The 27,202-nt window shown below is 47.0% G+C and overlaps 1 protein-coding gene and 1 long non-coding RNA gene across 2 annotated transcripts in view; one reads left to right on the top strand and one right to left on the bottom strand.

Annotated features, from left to right (window-relative positions):
- LOC119173873 (leucine-rich repeats and immunoglobulin-like domains protein lambik) overlaps positions 1–27,202 on the top strand; it is a 134,710-nt gene that overhangs the window by 65,424 nt on the left and 42,084 nt on the right. The window lies entirely within an intron of this gene.
- On the bottom strand, positions 16,263–19,108 carry LOC142817774 (uncharacterized). Its single transcript, XR_012895348.1, has 2 exons — positions 18,972–19,108; positions 16,263–16,400 (listed from the first exon to the last, which is right to left on the bottom strand). It is a non-coding gene; the product is annotated as an uncharacterized LOC142817774 (long non-coding RNA).

Raw genomic sequence — 27,202 nt, forward strand, 5'->3', positions numbered from 1 at the left:
CGACCCTGATTTTCTAGTTTTATTATCGGCTGTCGCGAATTCTCTGCCTTTGATAGCGTACGCTGCCCCGAATTTCGGCGAGACGACGGAGCGTAAACGCCGAACACCGTCTCGCAGGTGTGCACCTATACCGACATCGTACATAAAATCTGCGAAGGCGTCTGTCTGGCGCGGGTATCTTGGACGGAGCCGCGTGAACGGCCGTGTTTTCGTGGTCCCGAAGGTGTCGGCCAGATAGGGTTGACGCGACGGCTAATTTAAGACTGGCAGCCCACTGGGTGAAGAAGACCTGTTTACAATGACGTGCCTTTTTTTTTTTTCTCTCTCTTGTACAGACGCGCGTCCGGCCTTATGTAAGCTGTCGCAGACCACTTTCGCGGCTGGTGGCCGCGCGACAGAGCTGGACAGGTTCTGCTTTCGATCTATTCTTGATTCTGTTTCGGTCCGCGCGTGCGTGTGTGTGGGCCGTCGAATGCGTTTGCTGTCTGAGCGATCGTGGAGGGCGAGGGTTTGTCAGTGACTTTCTCGCCTGGAGAAGGGGTCGTGTTTATAAAATTTACTGTGTAGTCGTCAGGGAACAGAGAAAGGTTTACGCTCTTACTGGGAGCGATGCTATCCAGAGGAGTATAAAATAGTTATACCGCCTAGTTACTCTCGGGGGAATGACTCGATATTGCGCTCCCAGAGCCATTAAAAAAAGAGAGAGAGAAAAATATCCTTGCGCGAAGGCCTAAATTCAGGGCTAAAGCGTGTCGTGACAGGCTTCTGTCACGACACGCTCGCATTTTAATTTTGATCACTTTGTTCATTAATATGCCCTCAATTCATGAAAGGTGCACGCGAACCGCGTTTTACTTTTTGTTTGCTTTTGGTATTTCTTTGTTTCAGGCTTGTCACAAGATTTGGCCACCGAATATTGAGCCTACTATAGCGAGGTCGCGATCTTAGCTGCACCACAACGCGAACGCCTCTATACAACAACAAAAACAGCAACAAAAACTGGTATAACGAACGAATACCTTCTCGGCTAAACCATGGATATTGCGAACGTCACCGCACACAAGCTTTTACAGCGAGGTTTACAGCTCTATATACAGCTCAAGCATTTCATTCGCTGTAAAGAACAATTCGATACGGGCAGATATACGCTACATACACGCGTAACTCATGGCTTGGATCGACGTTCGTTCGGTGGCCGTCTTCCCGGTCCCCGTTTTGCCGAGGCTCTTTTAACGGTTCTTCACCAGGCATGCATCACGCCTCGTAGTGGGCCCATTTTTCGACGCGGCGCTTCTGCGAATCGAAGACTCGCTTGCATCTAGACAGAATAGCCTCGGGCAATATATATATATATATATATATATATATATATATATATATATATATATATATATATATATATACTAGACAGAGAATTGGGAAGGGAGAAAGCAGCGATGGAGTTTTCGTGGAACGGCGGGTCGCTTTCTTCGATTCTCCATCGGGCGGCGTTCGAAGGCAGACAACCGAGAGACGTTTGAAGCTTGGAAGATAGTATACGCGCGCGATATGATGCGGAAGAAGAGGAAGTGCTAATAGCGCATGCGTGCGAGGGGGGAAGGGGGTGCGTCCCTTACGTCCGTTCGCGGTCGCCCTATCTCTCATTCCTAATGGCTGGTACGCGAGAAGACAGACACCACCGCCAAACCGGATGCGTACATAACGTGGCGGCGAGTTCTGCAGTGCTCGTGCTTCGTTTCCGCTTTGGTGCTGATCGGTGACAAATCGCGTTTGCGAGCGTCTCGCGTTGTATGTAGTACGGCGATGTGATGGCTCGATGAATGTGGGCGAGCGCTCGCCGCGGCTCTGTCGTTTTTCTGTATTTCCTTTTCTTCGACGCGCGAAAAGCGAGTGTAAAATAATGCGATACACGATTTTTTCGGCCGTGTCGATGATCCATTGTCGCTAAGGGCTGTTCCGGCGTTTCGGAAACGCGACGTGGACGCTCGCGTGTTTCTTCCCGACCTGATTTGACGTCGTCAATGCTCTCTCTCACACTCTCTCTCCGTTTGTCTGTGTTAGAAGAGTAGGTTGAGAGGGTGCATTTCTCGGCATTCCTCTGGTATTTTTCGGTCTCATTGATAAATCGGCGCGCGACGATTGCGAGCTGTACTTTTATCGAGCAAACCGCGACCACATTTCTCACTATTCTATAGCATCCTCTCGGCTGTGTCCCCCGCCTCCTCTCATTTTGCTTCTTCAGACGCGTTTTCAGCTATGCGAACGAAATGGGTGTCACGGTGGAAATCGCGAATATGCGTCGATAACCACGTTATAATTACGTGTCCTATGGTTGTCTTGTTTTTTTTTACGTATAGTTACAAAATGTATGGATGTATTACACAGACGCTTTTGCGATGAAGGAAGGGTTTCCATATCGTGAGTTTTACATGCATGCGTGGCTTTCGTAAGTTAGAAGTCATATATAGTGCTTGTGTAGGCACACGTGAACTGGGTGTGCGTGTGTGCGCGCGTAGGGACCCTTTGTACCGGAGGCTCGCGCGTAGAAACAGGGCATTGTCTGCAGGGACTCTGTGCGGGAGCAGATAGCGACTATATAGAGAGAATGGAGCTGAAAAGGAAGGGTTCCGTCGGAGGAGGTCTTCACGCGCTTCGCCTGTGGTGTGTGACGCACACGCCGTGTTTCTACGTTAGGGTCCTTCCATTTAGTGCTTACCACGACGCGACGAAACCGTACATGTGGGCGTCAAAGATCACGACGAGCCGTCTTCATAGAGTATTTACTAATAGCGGTGGAGATACATGCGGTTGCGCGCTGCTGGCTGAAATGTGCGCATCCGGACTGGGCTTTTTCGTTTGGTTCTTTAACGCACGCTTCTTTGTTGCTTAATAAACTTTCTGGGAACCGTCGGTGCGCGATGGGCGTCGCTTCTTATTTCTTTCTCTCTCTCTCTCTCTCTTTTTTTTTTCATCGACGTCGCACTTGCTCGCTCGTGCCACACCTTGTGATGTAGGTGTGCGTGCGTCCGACGTGTGTTCGGTGTGGGGTGGTGGGGAGGGCACTATTGTTAGTATGTCTCGCTTTTACGCGTATGAGCGCCTTCCGATTGAACTTCCTTGACGCGCTTTTGAGGAACGTAATAAAGGGAAGACGAGAGTAGGAAGGAAGGAAGGAAGGAAGGAAGGAAGGAAGGAAGGAAGGAAGGAAGGAAGGAAGGAAGGAAGGGAGGGAGGGAGGGAGGGAGGGAGGGAGGGAGGGAGGGAGGGAGGGAGGGGGGAGGGGGGGAGGGAGAAGGCAGGGAGGGAGGGAGGGAGGGAGGGAGGGAGAAGGCAGGGACGTTAACCAGAAAGACATCGGGTTGGCTACCCTGCACTGGGGGATTAGGGAAGGGGACAAGAAAGAAGACGAGAGGAAAAGTAAAACAAAAAAAAAGTGCCGCCATATCCACGAAGTGAATGATGATGAGTGGGCGAAGCTCTGGAGGAAAACCTGGTAAACCATGAATCTTCCGTACATTTTGCCTACTCGAATTTATTACAATGCTCCCCCTAGCGTACGTCGCCGCACTAAATCGAACGATTGCCTTCCACCAATGACACGTGCCATATGTGACATCATTCCTATTTTATAACATCTCGCATCTTTCATCATCAACTACAAGTACCGCCGTCTAGTTTATAACATCTTGCATCTTTTCATCATCAGCAATAGGTCCCGCCATCTAGTGAGCACTGAAAGAACTAAACGAGAGGTGGCTACATGCAGGAGACGGTGCCGCCATCTAGTGAACACTGCAAGAACTAAACGAGAGGAGGCGACATACGGGAGACGGTACCGCCATCTAGTGGACACTGCAAGAACTAAATGAGAGGTGGCTACATACAGGGGACGTACAGCCCACGCCTTAAGGAGCTTCGCCCCTAAAAAGTGGACACGCCGTCTCGCGCCTTTGCAAAGAACTTCATCTCCCTCGGTCAAGCAAGAAGCTGATCCGCGTCAGCGCAGCGCTCGTCAGCGGCGTTAAAGCTCGCTGCCGCGCCGTCGTCTGCAGTTACGGGGAGCGGTTGCACCCCAAGAATATTAACGTAATGTCCCTTTCACCTCCTTATACTACGCAGACAGGGCTCGGTTCCTGATCGTTTGCTGCCCTCCTCCGCCCTTTCCTTTCCTTACCTCGCAAACACGTCGTAATAACGACGCTGACGTAGTCCTCCTCACTAAACGTTCTTTCATTCGTTCTGCGGGCCTCTCTTTATTGTTATGACATCTACCTTCGCATCGTTGCTACGGGGCCCCTTTTATTGCCTGCCCCTGGGTTGGTAGTGGTGGCGTTTATATCTCTCACTTTCTCGGTGCTTCGGCGACGGAAGTGAACACCACCGTTGCTTTCAAGGACGCCAGTTTCTCTATTTCTTTTTTCCGTCGTCGTCCTCGTCGTCTTTGCCGCATAATAATTTGTGCTGTGCACGCTCTTTAGATGTTGTTGTTTATGTTGTGTTTAGATGTTGTGTTTAGATGTTGTATACAAAACTGCTAATGCGCCGTTGTATACCGTACAGATGTAAGAACACATCGTTACGTCGGTCTATCGCGCATTCCATGTATACTGCACAGACTCGACGACACGCCTGCCCCGTGATTTGGGTCTGCAACGCCTTGTGCCCTTCGCCTTGGCGGAAATGCTAACAGCGTGAGTGATGTTCGGGAAACCATGTTGTTTCTACGAGAATGTCTGTGTGTGACTGTCGCGCGTGTGCGCGATCAAATGACCGCTATGCATCCATGGCTGTATATATGCTGTCGTCCATGCGCTAACGTTGATTGCTGTACTCCGTGCAATCCAAAGAGGTTTCCGGATTTACTGCGCACTTACCCCGAAAAGGGCGCTTTGCTCCCTCAAAACACGAAACGGGTGCAAACGTTTGCACACGGCACGGCAAGGAGCGGTGCTTTTATCCTTGTGGAGGAAAGCGCCCTGTTTTTTGGAGTAACTGCAGAAATGTTCGTGCAGTGTGCAGATGACCCGTCGGTGCATACATGAACCTGTTTCCTTCCAGACGTAGCGCGGCGTGGTGTAGTGGTTAGTGTACGCGTATGCTAATTGAGTGGCCGGGGAGCTCGAATACCGTGCTTGGTGCAAATTTTCTGAAATTTATTTCTTAATGTGACACTTGCACATCGATTGTGCATCTAATCGCATACCTGCACACACTTCGAAATGCTGGCTAAATCGACCGAAATCTATTTTTTTTCTTTTACGGAAAAATAACAACCCTTAAGGAGTAACCACGAGAGGGAGGAGTAACTTCGCAGATACTCCTATAACGTGGAGCAATGGGTGTGGCAGATTAGTTACTCCTCTAAAGGAGCAACCTAGGTACCCCTCTTCATCCTTTACGTTCAGCGTTATGGAGGCCACAGGCGGACATATTGACTTCTCTGTTTTCCTCATACGATTTACAATATGCGTGTCGTCTGTGCGGCTTCTCGCGTTTACGGTTTATCTGTCGTCTGCATAAGTTACATGTGGTCTATACGATTTTGATGTTGCCTGTGCGACATACATGTCGTCGGTGTGACATCTCGTGTTTACCACTTGTCTGTCATCCTTACAATTAGTCTGTCATGCACGTGTACGTTCTCTTTATCCATTGTCTGTCCCATTTATCTGTCTTCCGAAGGGAAGGAGTGTAAACTTACGGGCTTGTTTTCTTTGTTAGGCTACACATAATTGAGAAATGTAGAGAACATCTCGAACGTGACATGTTCGGATCCTTCAGTACGGTGGCAAGTTAGCTTTTCTTCCACTTCTCTTTCTTCACATTTGCATTACAATTACTAACAACATCCCCCATGCTACTCTTGGCATCCTTGTTCTCATTAATGTTCCCTCTCGTCCGTGCGATCTATTTGTGGTCTACACGATATTTCTGACGTCAGTACGACTTATCTGCTGTCGTCTGCAAGCGGGCCGACACGCATAATATTTATTAAATACATACTTGGCTTCTTGGCTTAACGTGGCATGAAAAACTGAAGCGGGGGGGGGGGGGGAGTCATTACGTCGCGCAATTCCGTCGCGTTAAGAATGATATAGGGGTGATTGTTACGCCTGAAAAACGGCGCACACTCATTTGGACGTCTGGCTCGCTCTCTGACGTCCGTGTTTCCATGGCAACGGGCAAAACTTGCTCGATTCTCTCGCGCCTGAAGGAAAACGTTACTTGTGTGCTCGCGAATGATTGTCGGTTGCCGGCGTGTTATCGAAATCGTTGCTTGCGCGTCCTACAGCTGTGGTGCGAGCAATATATCTCTCTCCTCCGATTCTGTTGTCCGGGAGACAGTGCTTCTTATTGCTTTTACTTCTGTACCCCATTTTCTTCCTCGTTAGTTAACCACTTGCGTAACTGTTATGCGCGGTCGCTTTCGTTGAAACTTGCGTTGTTCGGGTTGTCTTTCACAGAGACACTTGGGCTTCGGTTGTTCCTACGGGGTTTTTGTATGTATTTGACCCGCACTCCACTGTCTTTTTCTCTTTTTACTTTCTTTCTTTAGATTCATCCTTCACTGTCTGTGGCCCTTATCGTTACCGATATGGCGGTGGACGCAGATATATATATATATATATATATATATATATATATATATATATATATATATATATATATATATATATATATATATATATATATATATATATATATATATCAGCCGTGTGGAGAGGGCGTGTTGGCCGAAGTGCACTTGGCGCCAACCGTTTGATCGTTCTTTGCGCATGTTCGCCCTGTCTGGGCGAAGTTAAGCAGTAAATGGATTACTAGATACACCACCGTCTTCATTCGATCTTTTTCTTTCCACCTTTCCTCTTCATCGCTGACAGCGCGAGCTGTATACAAAGGTGACGCACTAATTAGAAAGTTCTTGGTTTTGTGTGAATTACTGTTACTGTTTTATTTTACGTTACAAGTATTCTTTCACACACCAAGCGTTGGGTGATAATCGAACGTTTTTTGTTTGTTTGTTTTTCACTCTGTTCTGCTGGTGTGCGTGATATCGTTGCCAAACGATAATCTATAACGCCAGATGTTTCAGTGTGTGCGTTTTATTTTTCTTGTTTTTGTTTAGTGAACTCGATTTAAAATGGGCGGGGGGGGGGGTTCGGTGGAGGGTGAAGAACGTTATGAAAGCTTTATGAAAACACTCCCAGTCTGTATATAGAGTGCCCCTCCCTTCAGATGTGCGAGCGTACTATTATTTCACGAAACGCGGCAGCTTTGAATTACGAAGTGTGAGTGTGTGGAATGCAAACACTGTGCTTCATTATATACCCATTCATGTTACGTCCTTAAAAAAACAACTTATAGTTGCCTTGTTTGCGTATAAGGTGGTGCTTGTTTATGGAAAAACCACGGTGTAGGTAAAACCCATCGTGCACCGATCGTTTAGTGTATTTTTGGAGGTTATGCGCTTTTACAATTATACGTTCCCCATCGCACGTTTCTTTTTGAGAGATAGACGGCGTTGAGGCGTTCGGGATGAAGTATCGAGCAGGCGCATTAAGCTGGGCAGCACATCGCGCCTTACTGGCGCTCTCCGTGTCCTCCGTCATCGTCATCGTAATCGTAGATTCTACCAGGGAGAGGAAAGCATCATTAGGACCGCCGCCGCCTTCTTGCTTTTCCGGTCGGCCATCGCAGCAGCGGCGCTGCAGCGTGTATTTATGCGCATGCGCGCGCGCGCTGCGTCGATCGCAGTAATTACCATCGACGCCATTTTATACCTCACGGCGCGCCTGGCTGGAGGCATTGGAGCGGAACCAAGAATGGGAAGAGGAAAAAGGCAGATGAGCGATATATAGATATGCGTACGCGGTCTCGGCAAGACTGAAATGCCCCCTTGCGGAGAAGACAAGAGGAAGATGATGAAGGCGGTGATGGTGGCAGGTCCGGTACGGGCCCTACCTCGCCTGCTTGATCGTTCCTTCTTCTTACCGTGCGATGGTTTTCTCTTTCGCGCCGCGGTTTTCTAGCGTTTTTTTTTTTGTGGGGGGGGGGGGGGGGGAGTCTTACAAACGGAGGAGGAGTTGCAATTAAAAGCTGACGAGCAGGTATTGTAGGAAAATGACGACGTCGCTCGAGATGATGACCGCGTATATGCGTACGTGTATAATAAGGCTGTGAGGATCGAGGAGGATTGTTAATGCCACCTGGGTTGGAGGGAGGGGAGCGGTATGGGGAAGGAGGAAGGGGGCAAATGAGAAAGGGGAGGAGGGTGCCAGGCCTGTTCTTCTGAGTAGGGTAGTGCAAGCAGACAAGAAGTGAGCGCCTCAGAGGCGTCGGAGACGCCAAGATCAGTGGACGTGATATGGCGCGACATGATGGATCCAGACTCTAATGAAGTTCCACCCCTCTTTCTTTCCTTCTCCCTTCGTACATCTCATTTTGCTTTTATTTAGGGCCATACTTTTATTTAAAGCTTGTGTCGTTTCGTTGTACCTTCCTGTGCGATGGATGGAATAGAGGATAGGAAGGTGGGGCATCGGCAAGTACATTGCTGATGTTAGTAATGATCATCATCACGATAGTACTTATAGAATGGATGATATCGCTTTTATCTGTGTGTGTGAGAGAGAGAGAGAGACGATTTGTCTGGCCTTGTATACTTCATGCTGTCCTCGGAGTACATATGACTGGTGTACTTCTGATAACACGGCATTAGGAGGCTGAAACGAATGAGTTATGACAGAGGAGGGGAGCACGATAGAAAGCGAGCGAGCTAGTCAAGTTATCGTTGATGACGATCACCATCACGACGATAACGTAAGGGTACATAAATTCTTGTCAAACGTCGCCAAAAACCAGAAACCTGAGCGCGCTCTGCGCGCTTGTCTCTTTTTACTGCCTTATAGACCATCGCCTCCTTTCTCGCTTTGCAGCCGGGCTTCGCAATTTTTCCTTCTTCGGCGGAATTACCGTGGATCGTTCTTTCCCTGCGCTTTCACTTGGAAGCCCTGCGCATCCTCCTAACAGCGCATGCCTGCCTCCTCCTCCTCCTCTTGGCTGGAGGGCGGGGAGAAACCATCTTTCTTCGCTCCACACATGTTCTTTTTTTTTCTTTTTTCTCCTCGCGCAGGTGCCGTCGTCTCGTATGTAGGATATAGTCGCACCGACGCCGCCGCAATTCATTAGGCGCCCGCATGTCTAACGAAGGCAATCATTCTTTCGGGCGGATTTTTTTTTTTTCGTTTCGTACTGTATGCTCGAGCGCTATTTCGCGGATAGTTCGAACATCGGCCGCACGTGGCGCGGGCGAAAGTTTTCCGTTCCACGATTTATTTCGATTTAGCTTTTGCACTTTTGGGTTGCGCAGTTGGTAGGAAACTCAAATGTACTTTTATACATGAATTGTGTTGGGTATTGCCCCCCCCCCCATTCCACATGGCTGCCACGTCATAATGTTTTATTCTATCTACCGGTTCATACTAGTATGGGTATGTTAAGGTTATTATACACTACTGATCATTGTCGTCTCGTTAGCGGCATCAAAATTCGTACAAGAATTGCCGTATAGTAGCCGCCGTGCTACAGCTACGGGGCTGCTTAACATCTGTTGACACATCCATACTAACATCAAAAAAAGGAGGGGGGGGGGGTGGCATCGATTTGTTTTATTTCTACTTTAACCGTAGGCAACAAATGTTCGATAAGTAAGCAAAATACGATGTCCCGCCGTGGTGGACTAGTGACTAAGGTACTCGGCTGCTGACCCGCAGGTCGCGGGATCGAATGCCGGCTGCGGCGGCTGCGTTTCCGATGGAGGCGGAAATGTTGTAGGCCCTTGTGCTCTGACTTGGGTGCACGTTAAAGAACCCCAGGTGGTCGAAATTCTCGGAGCCCTCCGCTACGGCGTAGCTCATAATCAAATGGTGGTTTCGGGACGTTAAACCCCACATATCAATCAATCAAGCAAAATACGATGGAATCTGTGACGGAAAAGAGAGAAAGGGCGGAGATTTGCTACCAGTGAAAGAAAAAGAAAATTCTTTCGAGTCACACCCTCCGGCGAGAACTTTCTAGTCTCGAAATTTTCGATGAAGCTGTCTTTTCGCCCTGTCTGGGAACATGGCGTCCTGAAATCGAATTGTTCTAGACTGTTGTAGTTGGCGCGAACTATACGGTTAATCGCTTGGTGATTCGTGGACTAACACAGTGTGATTTCGCGTTTGCAACGGAGTGCACGTCCCGCGAACTTTTGCCGCCGGTTGTACGCCGGGGCTGAGCTCCGTTGTAGTCGGGCCTTGTATGTCCGTCAAGAAGCAAGATAGGAAACCTGGCGCCCAGGAACTCTTAAAGAGTTTGCAATAGAACGAGTCTATTGGAAATTATAAGGGGAGAAAAAAAGAAGAAAAAAGTCGGGAAGGGAGGTGGGCAGGAAAAAGAGCAGCACGCCGCTAAAACAAAAGGGACCGTTCGAGCTTGTCGTTGTGGGCTGCCTTTTTGCCGAGGCCGCTGCTTTTCGTGCTCCGCCCATCGTTCAACGGGGAGGAGATTGGTGTGCCAGCAAACGATGTGCGAAGGCTGCGCACAACGTGCAACGCCAGTGTGCTCGCATAACAGAGGACGGGGAGGAAGACGGGATGGTCGGGGGGCGAACGACGCGCGGGGTCTTTTATTTTTTCGAGGAAGAGCTCCATTTATCGTCTTGGTGGGAGGATGTTGGGAGGTTGTTGCGAAGATGCGGCCCAGCGCGGATGAGCCTCCGGTCTCCCCTCTCCTCCTTGCTCCGCGTACTTTCCCGTCGCCACACGGAGCAGTTTGCCGCAGTTTGCTCTGGTTTGCGATAGTTGTGCTTGCGTCGCTGATATTCTCGGGGCAAGGCCGCCCTTCTGGTGCGAGTTATGTATAAAGGAAACGAAACAAAATGAAAGCACCCGCGGAGGCCAGCTTGAACGACGGCGTACAGATGGGCCCCGCTGTTTTTCTTTTTCTTTTTGCGATGTCGTTAGGTTTTCGTTTTTTAGCCCGTACACGTTCAACGTATTGGCGTTAGTTTCAGCATAGTATACCAACCTTGGTGTTCTAGCGGTTATGCCGCTTGAATGCTTATCCGAAGGTCGCGATGTCGAATGGTAGCCTTATTTCGATGAAGGCTGAATACCATAGGTGGGTGGGCTTCAATTAACCCCAGAGAGTCTCCACTACACACGGCGTCTCTCAATCATATCGTAGTTTTGGTACGTTAAGCCCCAACAATTATTGTTGTCATCGTGAGTTACGCAGGGACTAAGAACTGTTGTAACTTTGCTGTTGTGATAGCGGATAGCTGGCTTGTTTCACAAATTATTTTGGTCAGCATTATCAGCATAGAAAGAAGGTGAATGTTACTAAGGGGGCATTATCCCTTTGAAAACTGCACTTTCTTCGTGTGTGCTACCGCGGCGTATCTTTAGATACTGTACAGTATGAATATTTGGGTTGCACCAACAGTGCTAACTGTGCTCGGTGTAATTCGATATAGATGACAGTCCGAAACTTTCACACGCTGCTTTGAGCAATAGCCCCAGTCGGTTGCATTCACACCTAAGCGGAAGCTTCCGACGTGGTTTTTCATTGCCTCTGAGGTCGCAGTCACTGCAACTTGCGGCGCCTTCGGGATCGGCTCACCTTTCACCACCATATATATATATATATATATATATATATCCTGTTTGATAAGGCACACGAGGATCTTACCTCCATTATCCGTACAGCGTTCGCACCGCTCCAAGAAGCTTGTCGGTCGCACGACTCGTGCTAACCCATGCATATACTGCACCCCGATCTCGATCGTCCGCGCGGCAGAGCCAGGCCAGCGGCCTCACTGCCCTGCCCTGAGTCTTGTCGAACGTGGAGGCAGGCGGTCACACCGAGCGATGGTTATGCGCCTCCTTACAAGCCATCATTTGTAACATGCTCCCTCCCTTGCGAAGAAGGAGGGTAGCATCGCAAAGGTGCAGCCATCCGCGCGCGTTTCGCTGCATAGGTGCTCACTCTCTCCTCCTCTTCCATCCGAGTGCCTTCTCTCTTTTTCTCCTCTAATTTCGTTTCGTATTCTTTTTTGAGCAGGACGCCTCTCCCCCTACTCTGCTCCATCGGCAGCAATGTCGTAAGCGTCCTGTTTCCTTTTACCACGCCGCGGGCGAGATGAGGCGCCGCGCGCTGTCGTGTGTACCTGTTTATATTTCGCGCGCCTTCCTCCCTCCCCTTTCCCTCGCTCGTCCAGTTTTTGCCGCGGACGTTTTGTTTCTAGACTGATGGAAGGGGCAGGCAGAGGCGGGTAAAGCGACGGTTTCCTGCTGGCCTGTCTGCTCATATGGGGTGGTAGGAGAGAGTGTGCTCTCTCGGTGAGGAGAAAGAGGGGGGAGGGAGGTTTTAGCCGGCTCGCTGTGCCCCGCAGTGCGAGCAGCCGGCAGTAGATTACAGGCTCTCTGCGGGCCCCTGGGCTGCCTTGCCTCCAGGGGCGTCTTTCCTCCTCGCAGTTTCCTCTTTAATTCTGGAGATTCCAACGTACCGGCCCAGCCTGCATGCCTGCCTCCTTGTTCTCTGTTCTCCAGGGTTTCTGTTTCTTTGCACCGGTGAAAACTGCGCCCCCGTCCCCCTCTCCGCTCTTCCCTGCATGATCGCGGCCGTGACTAGACTGGCTCAGAGCTTTCATTTTTTTTGTTCTGTTCACAACATGCGCGTTATTGTGCGCTCTCTTTAGCCTTATAGGACGCCCTTCCTTACCTCTCTGTCTGTTTTTTTTTTTTGTTTCGTTTTCCACCGACTGACTGCCTTTCTCTCGCCGTTCTCGTCTCTGTAGCGTTCGCCCTTCGAAAGGTGTTAAGAGGACGACACTTCTCCTTTCCACGTACGTAGATAAGCAACCTCCGACGGGTGGAACGTGGGTCTGCGCGGTTTGATCGTTGTTTTTCGAAAGAGTTGCTTAATAAGCGCAACTGGTCGACGTAGATGTTAAAAAGAAAAAAAAAGATCCCTCAGTCATTTCAACTGTATATACTGTGTACTCCCCCGGTTCTACCACTTTCTACCACACCGGCGACTAGCAGCGGTCGCGCGACCATTTGCGACTGGTCGCAACCAGTCGCGAACGGTCGCAAACGGTCGCAAAGCGACTGCGTTGGCCAGTCGCTTCTTGACCGATTTTTCAGTCGCGCGACTGCAGTCGCAAAGCTGCTTAACCAATCAGCGATGCTCAATTTTTTTTTCATTGCGCTGGCTTCCTGCCGCCAGATACAAACGAGTGCGTTCCTCTGGGTTTGTGGCACCATGGCCACCACGGAATACTTGGCTTGGAGATGGCGGGCCGCAGCAACTCGAGCAAAGTGTCGAATTTACGTGGTGGCATTCGCAAGAAGCTAAACACCGTCAAAGTAAAGAGAAAATAAATTGTGCACTGTCTTTTCCCCGTATTCGGAAACTTTTTTTTCTCTTGAACTTGACTTGTCAGCGCATTCAACGCAGCGTGTTTGGAACGCGTTTGTACTTCATGCCTTGGCAACGACTTAAGACTCCACGTTCGAGACGCATTTGTGCTGCGTTGTAGGCTGTGGCAAGTCAAGGGAAATTCAAGGATGGTTTCTGAATACGTACGACTCTCGGAAATACTCCTCGTCGTGTCAGCGCAGCTCTGAAGGCAGGCGGCTTGCATGGCCGGTCAACTCCCGCGATCGAAAGGATGGTCACATCCACTACCGGCTTTTTTTTTTCTTTGGAGGCATCTGTGATGCCAGCGCTGACACCATGGCACAGTGCATCAGCACCTTGAAATTGTCTTGTTCTTCGCTTGAATCGAACTTGACGCTGTTGGGAACGCTGTGCGAGAACGGACTCAGCTGGCGGCGATCAGCTGATCGCGCCGGTCTCAGGAGTTCTCGCTCATAACGAGATCCGGACGTGACTCTCCGGTTTTGCGACTTCCGGTCGCTCGCATGCAGCCTCTGTCGGTGTGAACATCAGTCGCTTTTTGGTCGCCAGTCGCGAATGGTCGTGCGACCGCTGCTAGTCGCCGGTGTGCACCAACCTTTAGACTTCGCTTTGACCGGTGTGCAGCGGTGTAATAGGGTGGATTTCACTTACTCTTGGTTCCTTGCGTTACGTGCCAATCAAGTTGTGTGTTTTCATGCGGTGTTTCGAACTCTCCCACCCCTTTTTCCTGTGTAGGGTAGCATACCATCCCTCCTAGACTGGTTAACATTTCTGCCCCCCCCCCCTTTTCCCCTTGTTATTCTTTTCTTCTTTCTTTTATACGGTATCCATAGTGTGCATTCCCTAATGTGTGCTAAGGGTGGGAGCAACACCCCAGCCAACCCCTAGACCTTTGAAAAAGGACGGTTAAGATGTGTAAGACATTCAAAATGAAGAGGCAGTGGGATCTAATAATGATTCCCTACACACTAAACCAATTCTGACCCTTAAGGGTGTAAATGAGCTTGTCGCCAGACGAACACCCTTTGCTCCCTATTGGGTGTTCAAAAAAGGGTGCTGAGAAAGGGTGCAGAGCTCAGCACCCTTAAGGAAAGGGTGCAGAGCAAAAAATTTGAAGGGTGTAATGAGTGCACCCTTTAAAAAAAGGTGATGTGATGTCATAACACCCTTTCAAATGGGTGCTGGAAGGGTGCTCCACATCGACGTACCAGTGGGCCAAATCTAGGATTGACGCTGGAGATGGCTAAAAATGCAGATTGCTGTATACTCTGTAGACCATGCTGAGTGACAGCCCACATACAGTTTGTTAGTACTTGAACACATGTACTAAGTCGTCCATTCCACCCTGAACACGTGCACCATGCACGCGGCCGGCCCTCCACAGAGTGCCTTCCGCAGGCGCTTATGAAACTAGCACTGAAACACAGTGACAGCTCTAGGTGGGGCTTTTGCATCATCGTCTTTTAAAACACAGTGTCTCTGCAGTGAAGCTACTGGTAAGTTGGCTCCAGTGTTTTGCTTTCTCTATGTGTAGGCAAATAGAAAATCCGGCACTGTTATCGAGAAGTGCTGCAATTGTGCCTTACCCTGTCCAGGTGCTGTTCCTCATGTTTTCGTTTTCGGCTGCTCTGGATAGAACAAGCTGCACTTCTAAAGAACAGTGTCGAATTTTAGATAAGCTGGTACTGTTGCAAGAGCAAAGTTAGCTTCACCACAAAGGAAGTGTGATTTGGCGAAGCCGTTGTTCTCCAGCAGTCAACAAAGTGGAGGCCCACTTACAGCTGTCTGTACGTTTGTGTACTAGTTACCAAAGTGCCCTCGAGAAGCGCTCGGCAGAGTGCCGGATGCATGGTGCAATGTTCAAGGTGGAAGTAGACAATATGTAAATATATACCTTAAAGCAAGCTATATTAAATAAATATGTGTGTTTTAATATTCATGAAATTGATCCCAGAGTGCGTATATGGCCTGTGCTACCCATTTTTGGTCCAGAATGAATGTAATCTATTCAAGGCCCCTTGCTGCACACATGCATGCACAATTTATGGATGCTTGGTCATCATACAGACATGCATGCCTGCAAATTAAAAATTCACAAGTTTCGAATACTGGTGATTATTTCAAATGCCATATACTCACTTTGAAAGACACACAGATAATATGCACTAAATACAGAACCTTACCACATTGCGCTCTTTTAAATTATGTGTAGCAGACGTGAGCTTTTATGCATGTGAGAATGCAAGATATTAGGCCCCAACAAAAATTTATGACAAATAAATTAACATGATGCCAATAGTCACTATTTATTGTACATAGCATACAACTGAAAAAGATTGACAATAGTAAACATGAGCTATGACCTTCTGCATCGATTGTAATGGTGAGATCTTTGTGAGTGAGGATCAATCTTCTGTTTTTTCTAATCTTTTTTCTTACGAGTAGACATCTTTTTTGTGACGAGACTTCTTTTTTAACTTTTAACATTCTGACTTCCCTCCTTGCATAGTAGGTAACAAATAAATTATTTAGAACAACCAAATATAAGTTAGAGGCACCAGCAGTCCAAAGGCGCTTATTGAGGGTGTTGCCAGTGCCCACAAAATTGAAAAAGAAAATAGATAGGAGAGTAGGTGTGTGGTAAAACATGTGGGCTTATATAACATGCTTTGGTCATCATGCTAAAAGCCTTGACTACAAACTTGCTCAAGGCCTATTTACAGCTCTCCTTTTATATATGTGTGTGTGTTTCTAAACTTATGTGTTACAAAATCACAAATATTGACAAAGTAATGCAAGTGGTGTTGGATTAATATAATGTGATCATTCAAACACTTGCACAATCCATCTTCAGCTGCCCAGGCGACTTTGGTTCCTTTTACAAAAGTGTGGTCAGGGCGCTCCTTCTCTACAGCACATCCGCACCCGGAAGCCTAAAATAAAGACAGAAGTAATCACTAAAAGTTTCACAAGACAGACTGTCCAAGATACAATATGCGTTGTCATGCTGGAGTGTTCATGGTTCGATGTGAGTAGAAGTCAGCATCAAAATTCGCTTTGTTTTCAACGGAAAACATGCTTGTTGGAGGTCCCCCAGGCAAAAAACTGTGTAAACAACTTGACAGTACTTGTGGGCCTACAGAGGGTAGCACGTACAACATATTTCACATAAAAAACAAACAGCATAGTAGAAAGGAAATTTATACACAAGAAACATCTGAGCAATGATTCAGCATGATGCACACGTGAAACATGAGTTAGGTTCGAGTAAAAAAGCTATTCATCAAGTGATTGCGCATATCCGATTTGAACAAATCGAATAAGGCACTGAAGTTAATTAGGGTTTTTTAAGAATTGTAAAGTGCCAATAAGCAATATTCTAGTCTAGCTCTACAATAGTGTGTCATGTATGTAGTACTAGTATTTGCCTGTTAGGTATGCTGTAGTCATGAACATATTCAGTTTTCCTAATACCTTAAACTTATTATGTTGTAGTCCAGCTGTTCATGTTCAATAAATAATTGTTTATGGTAGCATTTAGGTTACAAAATTGATGCTAAAAATTTGGCAGACCCCACATACTTTGGGAATCGATGTTATGCGAAACACGCATAACATGTATTTTAATTTTTTTATTGAGCGATCTTATGAAGTGGAGCTCAATATAAGTACAAATTCTCGCACACACATACGTTAAACAGCCGCATATGTTTCATTTGTTATGGGGAGATGTCACACCTTTGACAACATTAGCAGTTATTTGCTGTTTCTTAACGATGCCAACAGAAACAGAAACACACTAGATAGAAGTGGTAGGCTGGTATGAAGCACTGGTGTTTGCGCTGGCACTCGCGACGATGGTAGCCCTCAACACTGCTACACAAATACTTCACAGGATGGTGCCTGACTACAATTGACTTTGACTCGACCTCACGGCTGCATCATAGGAGTGCACATGTAATAGTTATAAAATTTGATAGCCAGTACTGCAACGGCAGTTGATGTTACACAAACATTTGAGACTATTTGGAAAGTATAACCGAGGCCGGGCATGGCTCTGTGGTAGAATACTTAATTACCAAGCAGAATACTAGGTTTGGATTCCTGCTAGGACACTTGACTTTATTCTTTGCATTCATTTGGTCAATGCTGCCTATGTCAGCTTTTTAACATGATAGCATTGAAGAGCTCGTGTCGCAGAAAACCCGCCGCCGACGTCTGCCCCGTTGGTTGTGAGCGAAAAATCGTCTGTGCATCCGTGACCGAGAAATCAAGTTACCTAGTTTCCAGAAACTCAAAATTCCTACCTATGACCTAATGGAGGCACGCTAATTGCTGCAAAACAAAACCCCCAAGTTGACTACTAGACACTCAACACAGGGCTTAACACACGGAAGTCTATTGACATCGGCCAAAAATTAACGTTAGATGTACAGTGCTATTCCATTTCCCCATTTCATGAACTACACAATGCCATGATAATTGTACCCTGGTATTTTTGGTGGGCTATATCGCACAAAAAATGCAAGGATTATGTCAAAAGAATGGCATCAAATTTTACCGGCATGTCATCGAAATAGAGACACAGGCTACTAGTCTTATTTATAATGCTAAGATTATTTAAGGTAAAGGCATTGAAGATAGCTGGTGGCCTTTTTCACTATCTAGGTATCAATTTTTCACTATCTAGGTATCAAAATTCTGCCATGTCAGTCGTAGTTTACTGACATTGCAAGCTCAAGAAAAGTGTGGCTCTGAAGGCATCAACACAGCGTTTTGCCAGATCTTTTAAGAAGGCAGTCTTTAAAATTGCTAATGTTTCCAATTTTTTTTTGCTATAAATTTCGTGCTTTGCGTCCAAATGTACCTCCAACCAACTTGTTTTTTTTTGCATTCGTGCTCTCACTAACTGCTCACCTTGTCTTGTCAAGTGTTCGTTCACATAAATAGGACTACTTGATCTAAAAGGAAAGGCCACTGCAGACAGACGTAAGTTTTTTGTCTTATCCAGAACATTTCATTTGTAACATCGTTCATAATGCACTACTATTTTTTTTCAAACTAGGCTTGTTTGTTCCTACTCTGTCTGCAGTGTCAATATCATCACCAGTAATGGTTTTTCCATCATCGCCCGAAAATTTCGGACAGCGTCAAAAAAAAACCCTCATCTGAGACGCCTTTGATGTCGGATAGTTCAACCTTGAATACAGTGTAAATTCTTCAATTTTCATCTGAAGTTGCTTATTTTCACCTGGAAGTTTTTTGTGCCTGTTTCAAGGTGCGACAGGCTTTTCATGCAAAGCCTTTATTTCTAAAGAGAGCGCGTTGACACTGTCACCACCTTCATTCCACACTTCTTGAAGGACCAAAGTTCAGTATGAATTTTGTGCTTGAAATCCTCTGTTTACCATGACAAACAATTCACAGGAAACATTAGTACTCTTGCTTGGCAGGAGTGCATGCAGTACTACTAACACAATTAAAGCAGGAAATAAGTGTCTCACCTGTGCAATAATGATTTTGGCAAGCACTGTGAAGACCACACACACTGCTGCCAAACTGAGGAGAATATGAAGAGCACTTCATATAAGTAGGCAGCGTCCAGTACCTTGGTGAGGCACAGCGCATAAGCAGGTTGAACAGAGCTGATGCTTGAAAGAATGGTTCAGAGTTCGCTGGTGCTTGGGCTCCTTGACCTTGTCAGGAAATTTCCTTGAGCAGCCTCACTCAACTGAAATGACAGACCGTGCCGAAGAATTTCTGCACCAGTGCAAAAAAATTATTTTAGTGAGGTTTGTCTAGACTGCATGCGCTGCTTGCCGAATTGCAGTGAATGGCTAGAAACGCATGGCCAACATATATTTAGTGGCACGCAACTGAGAAATACAAAAAGGGCATGCTGCAGTATAAATACAACGAAAAACATGCTGCTGCAGAGCTTTTCATGTCGATGTCATACATGTGAATTTTCATTCACCTTTATAGCTCACTCATGCACGAAGATGAAGTTAGAACTTTTAGATGAAGACACTTCCTTTTAGCTGTATCGACTGCACGTAATTAAGAGATAAACATGCGTGAGTAATGCTGCTGCCTGGAATCGATAAATTATTTTCTTGAGGCTGACCAAATATATGCACGAGTGCATCCATAGAGGCACATTTGCATTTCTGTAGTTATGATACCCATGTGATGTGTTTCTTAAGTAAATGCCATGCAATATGCACCATATGAATATTTTATTCCGTAAAATTGCAATACCACTACATATACATGTCCGTATGCGCATATGCATCCACTGCAGATAAAGCATAAAATTAAAGCAATACTGACACATGAATTTTTTACGAAGGTAGTGGAGGGCTCCAGAAATTTCGACCACCTGGGGTTCTTTAACGTGCACACAAATCTGAGAACACAGGCCTACAGCATTTTCACCTTTATCGAAAAAGCAGCCAGCAAGGTCGGAATATCATCCTGCGACCTACGGGTTAGAAACCGAGTACCTTAGCGACCAGACCTTTCCGACAGGACTTCAATCTCGCTGTTCCCCCGTGTAGGGTGATAGACCGTCTTTGCTGGTCTGGCAAACCTCCCTGCCTTTCCTTCTCTACCATTTATTCTCATGATTTCAACGAATAAAGCTTCCTTCAAACGGCTAACATTCGGACGTTTATAATTTGCCTGAAATTGAGTTCACTAAATGAATATTGTGTGCTGCTTCATAGTGATCATTGATCTAAATTGTTTTGGTTGGCTAAAAAGGCACTACTCCTCACTTCTAATCAAACAGCACAAGCTGTCTAATCACCATAGGGGAGGAAAAGTGGAAACGCTAAGACAAAACATCAATCTTGAACCCCATGCCATCACAATGAAGCAGGCAAGCTTCTGCAATATAGACCGGCAACCAGGATCTCAGACACTGCAGATAGCTACATAACGTAATGGTTTCCCAACATGACGTAAAGGCAGCAGAATCACATATTGCCTAACCTGCTTCATTATGATAACGATGAGACAATAACGTTATTGGCCTCTGTATGCTAATAACAATTTACCTTGCATATCATGTGACATTAACATTCAATATGACGTCATGAATCTTGCATCCTACCATGTGGTCTAAGTACCAACAAGGTGGTTTTAGTGACGTTGGTGCAAGGCAGTAAACAACAATCACTTGGTGAACATTATTTTTGATATTATTCAATTGGTCTGATGCGTACATCTTCAAAAAACGGCAGTTTAGATTTGTTCATTCTTAGATAAATACAATGTCTAAGTTTGCATGTCAGCAGCAACATATGCACGCATACTGTGATGTATAACGTTATTGTGTTTTGAGCAATAAATTAGGCGTTCATACACTGCACATATCACAGGTCACTTGTAAATCTGCAGCGAGGTCATAAAGAATTTATGATATCAGATAAAGCATTACAGTTGTATTCGAAAGTGTCATTGGAAGCTTTGGTATAACTTAGTTTTAGAATGTTTGTAGACGTATAGGTATTCGGCGAAGTTTTAACTCTAAAGTGGGCTGCAGCGCCCACAATTCTTTTACAAACCAGAAGAATGCAATGATATGTGAGCAGGGGGGGAACAAGCAGTACCACCAAAATCGCACTCGAACGAGTGAACTACTGCTCAACCTAGCGCTTGCACAGCTAAGGTACGGCTATTCGGCCACTCATAGAGAAAATGTATTGACCCAGGCGTAATTGCACGCTTTGAGAACCACACCTACAGCACGCTGTGTCAAGTTTACGCACACCTAATTAAGCTGAATATCATGGTAATTTAATATTATACGTGCCCGGTGGATGCAAACACATTTGGTCACACAGGAAAACACATCTACCTTATAGTAGTCACACACATTTAATGATCATGTAGCTGTTGAAAAGAGGACGAGTAACATATAAAACTTTCTTCATATACTTCTTTGGCACAGAAAACGAACAAGGCCGCGTAAATACCAACGCGGACACCACGTTATTCTTCTCCATTCTTCTAAATTAAATACGGAAAGATCTAATTCAACGCGAATCACCGTAATACTCCAACGCACGCGACACACAGACGACGCTTACGGCTTCCATGCGCCGTCCCCGAACGGCGTCCGACAGCATTGCAAAAATATAGTGATTCATAGCGTGAAGAGCATCGCCCGCCGACTCACAGCATCACAGCGCACATTGCTTTAACCTCCTTCCCCACAGAAAAAATTCATCCGCGCGTAACGTCCCTGAGCTTAGACTTGAGCCTAATGAAATCAGACACGCCAGCAGGCTCGCTACGTTAATAAAAACTCACTTATCGTCTACCGGCTAGAAAAACCTTAGTTCACAACGTTATTATACTATAGCGCTTTCGGTGTTAACCGCGGGAGGAGCATAACAGCCTGGATCGGGCACGCCGCGGCCTGGGCGGAGAAGCAAAAAACAAAGCGTCGACAGCAGAAACATCCACCTACCTTTTCAGTTTGGCGAGCGCTCGACGGTACAAAGCAGCCGGTCCTCTCTTGAGTATAGTGCATCTTCGTAACAAGCAGCACCGACAGAACACGAAAGACAGCGCAAGCACACTTTGAACAACATAAAAAAATCGACTTTAAACGCTCGGCACACGGCCGTTGCGGCCTCCGGAAAGATACCGCCATTTCTGTCCTGCTGACGCCATCGATCCGCATTTGCGCACATAACTTTTTATATGATAAGTAAATAGATTATTTCTGCTTAAATTTTAAGTAACAAATAGTGAAGATAGAAGATACGCTAGTGCGTATTGCATAGAATATTTTTTACCTTTGAAAATGACAAAATCACTTTACGCGTAATTGCGCGAAATTTGAAATGTGAAAGAGCGCGCGAAATTTGAAACGTTTATTTGCTTGTGTATTTCTTATACCAATACCTTGTTAACATCTGTACATTGGTTGAGTGGTTAAGCTGGCTGTTAAAAGCAGTGTCAAAGCGGTTGTATATTAGTACAAAGTACAGGCAGCAAGCAAAATTTGTCACATCAAAATAAGCGTATTAGTTGGCAAACAATATTTTAGCTGTCTTTAGTGAATTTTCTTTAGAAAAATGTTTTAGTCAAGGCTCATTTTAACTTGCTTTGAAGAATATTTCTACGAACAAAATCAAGAAAACGTTTCTTTAATGTTATAATATTAGAACGTCAAAGTCCGTAGCCTGCCATAAAAATTGGTAACACGTGTCAACTGATACATTGTAAGGTTAACAAATATTTGTACAACACAAAAACTGTTTTATCTACCACGGTCTTGTTGGTTTGTATTTCTTTGCATCAACAAATGTATGATTTATATATACTGTCATGGACGAAGCTTTGTTTTCAGTGTTAGGCGCAAACGAGGCTATGTGTAAGTCACAATCCTGTTGTAGCTCTACAAGCTGCGTACTCCGCCATTGGCTAGTGAGCTTGTAGCGCATGGCTTGGTCAGCGCCGGCCGTGAGGCGACGAGAAAGAGGCAGCAAGAATGCAAGAACCAGTGCAGAACTTACGTTCAGCCGGGCACTCTCGCTCTTCAGATATCAGTTACTGCGGTGGGGCTATTAATGAGACCATGGTGTCTAACCACTAGACATCTAAAAGCTGTTGGTTATGCTCTATGACCACGTTACTCACAAAGCTTTGTCGGCAACTGTGCACCCTAATGGGTGCTCATCAGCACCCATTAGTTGTTGCACCCTTTTTGCACCCTAGTTTCCACCCTTTTGATGTGTTCACCCTTTAGGTTCCGCTTGTAGGGTGCTGAGACGCGAATAGGGTGCTCAAAGGGTGTGCTTAGGGTGTCGGCACCCTTTTTGCACCCTTAAGGGTCAGAATCGGTTTACTGTGTAGCTCAAGTCCAGGAACGCATCCATCTACCTGAATGCGCTACACGCGCTCTCGGTGCGTCTGCTCCTCATCCGTCGTCGTCGTCATCATCATCATCATCAGCAGCAGCAGCAGCAGCAGCAGCAGCAGCAGCAGCAGCAGCAGCAGCAGCAGCAGCAGCAGCAACAACAACAACAACAGCAGCAGCAGCATGTCCAACATACACGGCAGGACGAACGTCTCGCCCAGTGGTCTCCAGTCACCCTGCCTGTCCTGATGATTCCACTTTATACCAGCCAATTTCATAATTACGTCGCCACTACCCCCCCGCCCCCCTCACACACACGCACTTTGCCGTCCCTGGTCGCATTTCTTCACCCATTGTTATTTATTCATCCCGATTTAATGACTTATCTTCTGTTATTTGACCTCATAGCTTTAAGAAATGAGATACATAATTTCCTTTCAATATCTACTTGGATATCAGCTACCTCTGTTTGCTAGCCGATCAACGGCACAATTTTTGTTAGTTATCCCTGAGAAACCATTCTCAAGTAATGTACTAATCTAACGGACCCGTGAACATACCTGTATATCTAGAACACGCCTATTGTTTGCTTGTTTTTTTGCTTCTTAAAGTAAGGAATCTTGCAGTGCCTCTTTCGCGCAGCAGAGTCGGGGCTTCAGACGACTGTCCTCTCTCACTCCATCGCGGGTGACAGCTTGCGGAGACGGAGGGAGAGAGGAACGGCTGGTCACTCTTTTTATAGAGCACTATTTCTATATAAAAAGACAGGGACCACATACAGTGCGGTAATGGCGACGCCGCGAGCGGCGCATGACATGCCGTCGCCTCTGTGGCGTGGCACCGCCGCCTGCTAAACTGGGCTATACGGGCGTTCTTATTCTACTCATCTCTCTCTCTTCCGGAGGCCAGCAGGCTCTATACGTCTTCTTGCTTGTCTTGCCCCTTTGTCTCGCCGCGCTGTGGCTATTTTATACCCGACATCACGTGGGCTGCTGCTGCTGCTGCACCTCGTCTTCTTTCTTGAAGGCGAGCCCGGCGCAACACTATCCACCCTGTGTTAATAATCGCTTCGTTTTGGTCTTCCTGATTCTCCGAGAGATTCTATAGCGCACGGGTGCTATTCTGGACACTGTCTAATTCCGCCCATTTGTCAGATTTCGTAATGGCGGCGTTTCAAGCCAATCACAGGGGTCGTACAGCTAACTTGGTCAATTAGCATCAATCAATGGTGGAATCTGACAACTTTGCGAAATTCGACAATGTCCAGAATAACACCCCGCATCCTCTCATTGCGGTCGTCATGTAGTTCCGATTCGAGGGTCACCTTTCACTTGATAGTATAGGTGGCTCCGGAAAGATAACAAGAATGTTGAGCGTGGAATGGGGTTATTACATCTGTATATGTTGGGCTAGCTATTAACCAGTCAGTACAATAATCTTTATTATGTCCCAAACTCGTGATATGATTAAAAGAGACGCCGTAGTCGTTGTGCGGGGCTTCGGGAATTCGGATCACACAGTGTTTCTTTAACGTGCACCTGAATCGAAGTTATTATGCCTCCATCGAATTGCGGCCGTCGCGGCTGGGATTCGATCTCGCTACCTTGCTTCGGTCTGCTGTCGAGCTCCGTTACCACTAGAACACCGCAGCGGGCATGTTAACTTAGTTAACGCCTATGCATTGCGTACAGCGTGTAATAATTAGTGTGTCGCGTGGTGTGCGTTATTCTATGGGAATTAATGGCGTTCCGTCGGAACGAATGCGGCTGCATTTCTGGCTGCGTTATTAGCCGACAAGAACTCTCTGACGTCATGTAGGTATACATCCTTACAGGTTAAGCGGGATCGACTACTTGGTTAAGTTCCTGGGTGCAAACTTTCTCGTGTTCTGCAGAAGTTTCATTATTAGTGAACAGCATTTTATTTTTTGAGTTCTCGTTCCCCGTTCTTTAGTCGACGGGAACGATAACCGTAGATTAGAGAGAGAGAGTTAAAACTTCCCCTCGACAGGTATGCAAAACTGGCCAACGCGTTGTCTCTTTGCGGCGGCACTGTCTTCCATGTGCACGGACGAGCGCCGACGTTGACCGCCATCTTGCAGGCCTCATAGTCATCCAATCATCTCTCTCTCTCTCTTCCTCGGTCATTACCATCGCGTTATGTCGGCAGAGATATATACGCTTCCAACTCGGTCCGGTAACGAGCCGGAGCGACGATGATCCCACCATCGACTGGCCGCCACGCATACTGTGCTGTTGGCGCTTCCTATATGCATGCGATGCTGCAACATCTCCTTGGCCTTCTCCCCCCTTCCTTCCGTTTTCATGCCCGGGAGGTCTTGATTTTTTTTTCGGCTCTCGAGCGGTCATTACGAACGCCATATATGCGTACTATAAAACACGCCATCTCGTGTCGCTGTTTCGGACCGGCATCATAGGCAGGGGGAACGCTGCTCTGCGCGGGCAAACCTGTAACGAGAGGACACTGTTCGCGGCAGTCGCCTTCCCCGCCGCACAGCGAGGGGTGGGTGTGGCCTGGCTTGGCTCGGATTGAAGGTATACGCGCCGGACCGGCGATATTTAGGACCTCTCTCGGCGTTCCCTTCGGTAGACAGGCTCCCCCCTCCTTCACAACGTTGTCTACTCATCCGAGCGAAAGCTCTCCAAGCAAGGTCTCTGCTCTAATGCAGCTCGCTCACGCTCTTTTTGGGCACAGGAGCCACGGGGGCGCCAGAGGACCTGCATTTCCATATGCATGTCGCTCGGAATCATTAATTCGCCTTCAGCTTTGGAGAAGACCAGCCCTCCCCCCTTCCCCCCTTTCTGCTTCAGGGGGGGTAACTGCGTCTACAACTCTATAGCGCCTATATGTCCACGCGTACTTACTTACACTGGTATTACGTGCAGGCGAGCTTACGCGAAGGATTGTCGGTTATGATGATTATACGATTATTACCCAAGAGGGTATTGCACGCTCCGAAGACGCCTGCCTGCCTGCTTGGGTTAAACGATATGGCACGTTGCGCGTTGCATCAACCTCCCTGGACCTCGATGTTGCGTCTTTGCGTCGGTGGTGTTCGTGTCGTCGACCTTTAGTAAAAGCGTGCATATTAAACGAAGTAGATTAGCGGCGTCGACATTACAAGGTAAGGCTCGGGGAAGCGCTTCATCCTTTCGTGTGTTGTATAGAGAAAGGGTTCGGAAGTTACGCCGTGTGGTGGCTTTTCCGAATCGCCTGCACCTAGTGTGGGTATTACAGTAGCGGCTTCGCTCTCGTGTATAGGTATACGCAGCAGTATATGCTTAAGCGCCCGGCGGAGGCCATTGTACCTTTGATGCTCTGTCTTGAAACTGCAGCACGAGCAGTTGCAGGTGTCGTGCCACACCCGCTCGGCTAACTATACACGTAATCTTGCCTTATCGGCGCACGAGTTTTCTGACTCGATGATACCGTCCATCTTTAGTGCGATTAATGATGCCGATCGCCTCCATTAGACGATAGGGAAAGTGGGGCTGAGTACACTGGGAGTCGGCGCATATGGCCAACCGGAATCAGACGTAGACGAACTCACTACTTATCGTTGTGTTGTCTGAGGTGACGTGTTGCTGTAAGTTCGATAACGTGGGTTTGGTTCATGGCGGCCGCATTTTGAGGGGGTGGGGGGAGGGGGAGGGGAGGCATACACATCTGTGTGCTTACACAGGTTTAATTTCGAGTTAAATACCAACACTTGGCGACATTTTCGCCAGCGTCGTGCGTGAGAATCGTATCGTTGGTTTTGGCCCCTTAAGTCCAGAATTTATCCAACAAAATTTTGCCTAAAAGGGACTGTCTACAGCTGGGAAATATTTTTTTCTG

The sequence above is a fragment of the Rhipicephalus microplus genome, chromosome 5, assembly GCF_043290135.1.
Source record: "Rhipicephalus microplus isolate Deutch F79 chromosome 5, USDA_Rmic, whole genome shotgun sequence".
NCBI lineage: Eukaryota > Metazoa > Arthropoda > Arachnida > Ixodida > Ixodidae > Rhipicephalus > Rhipicephalus microplus.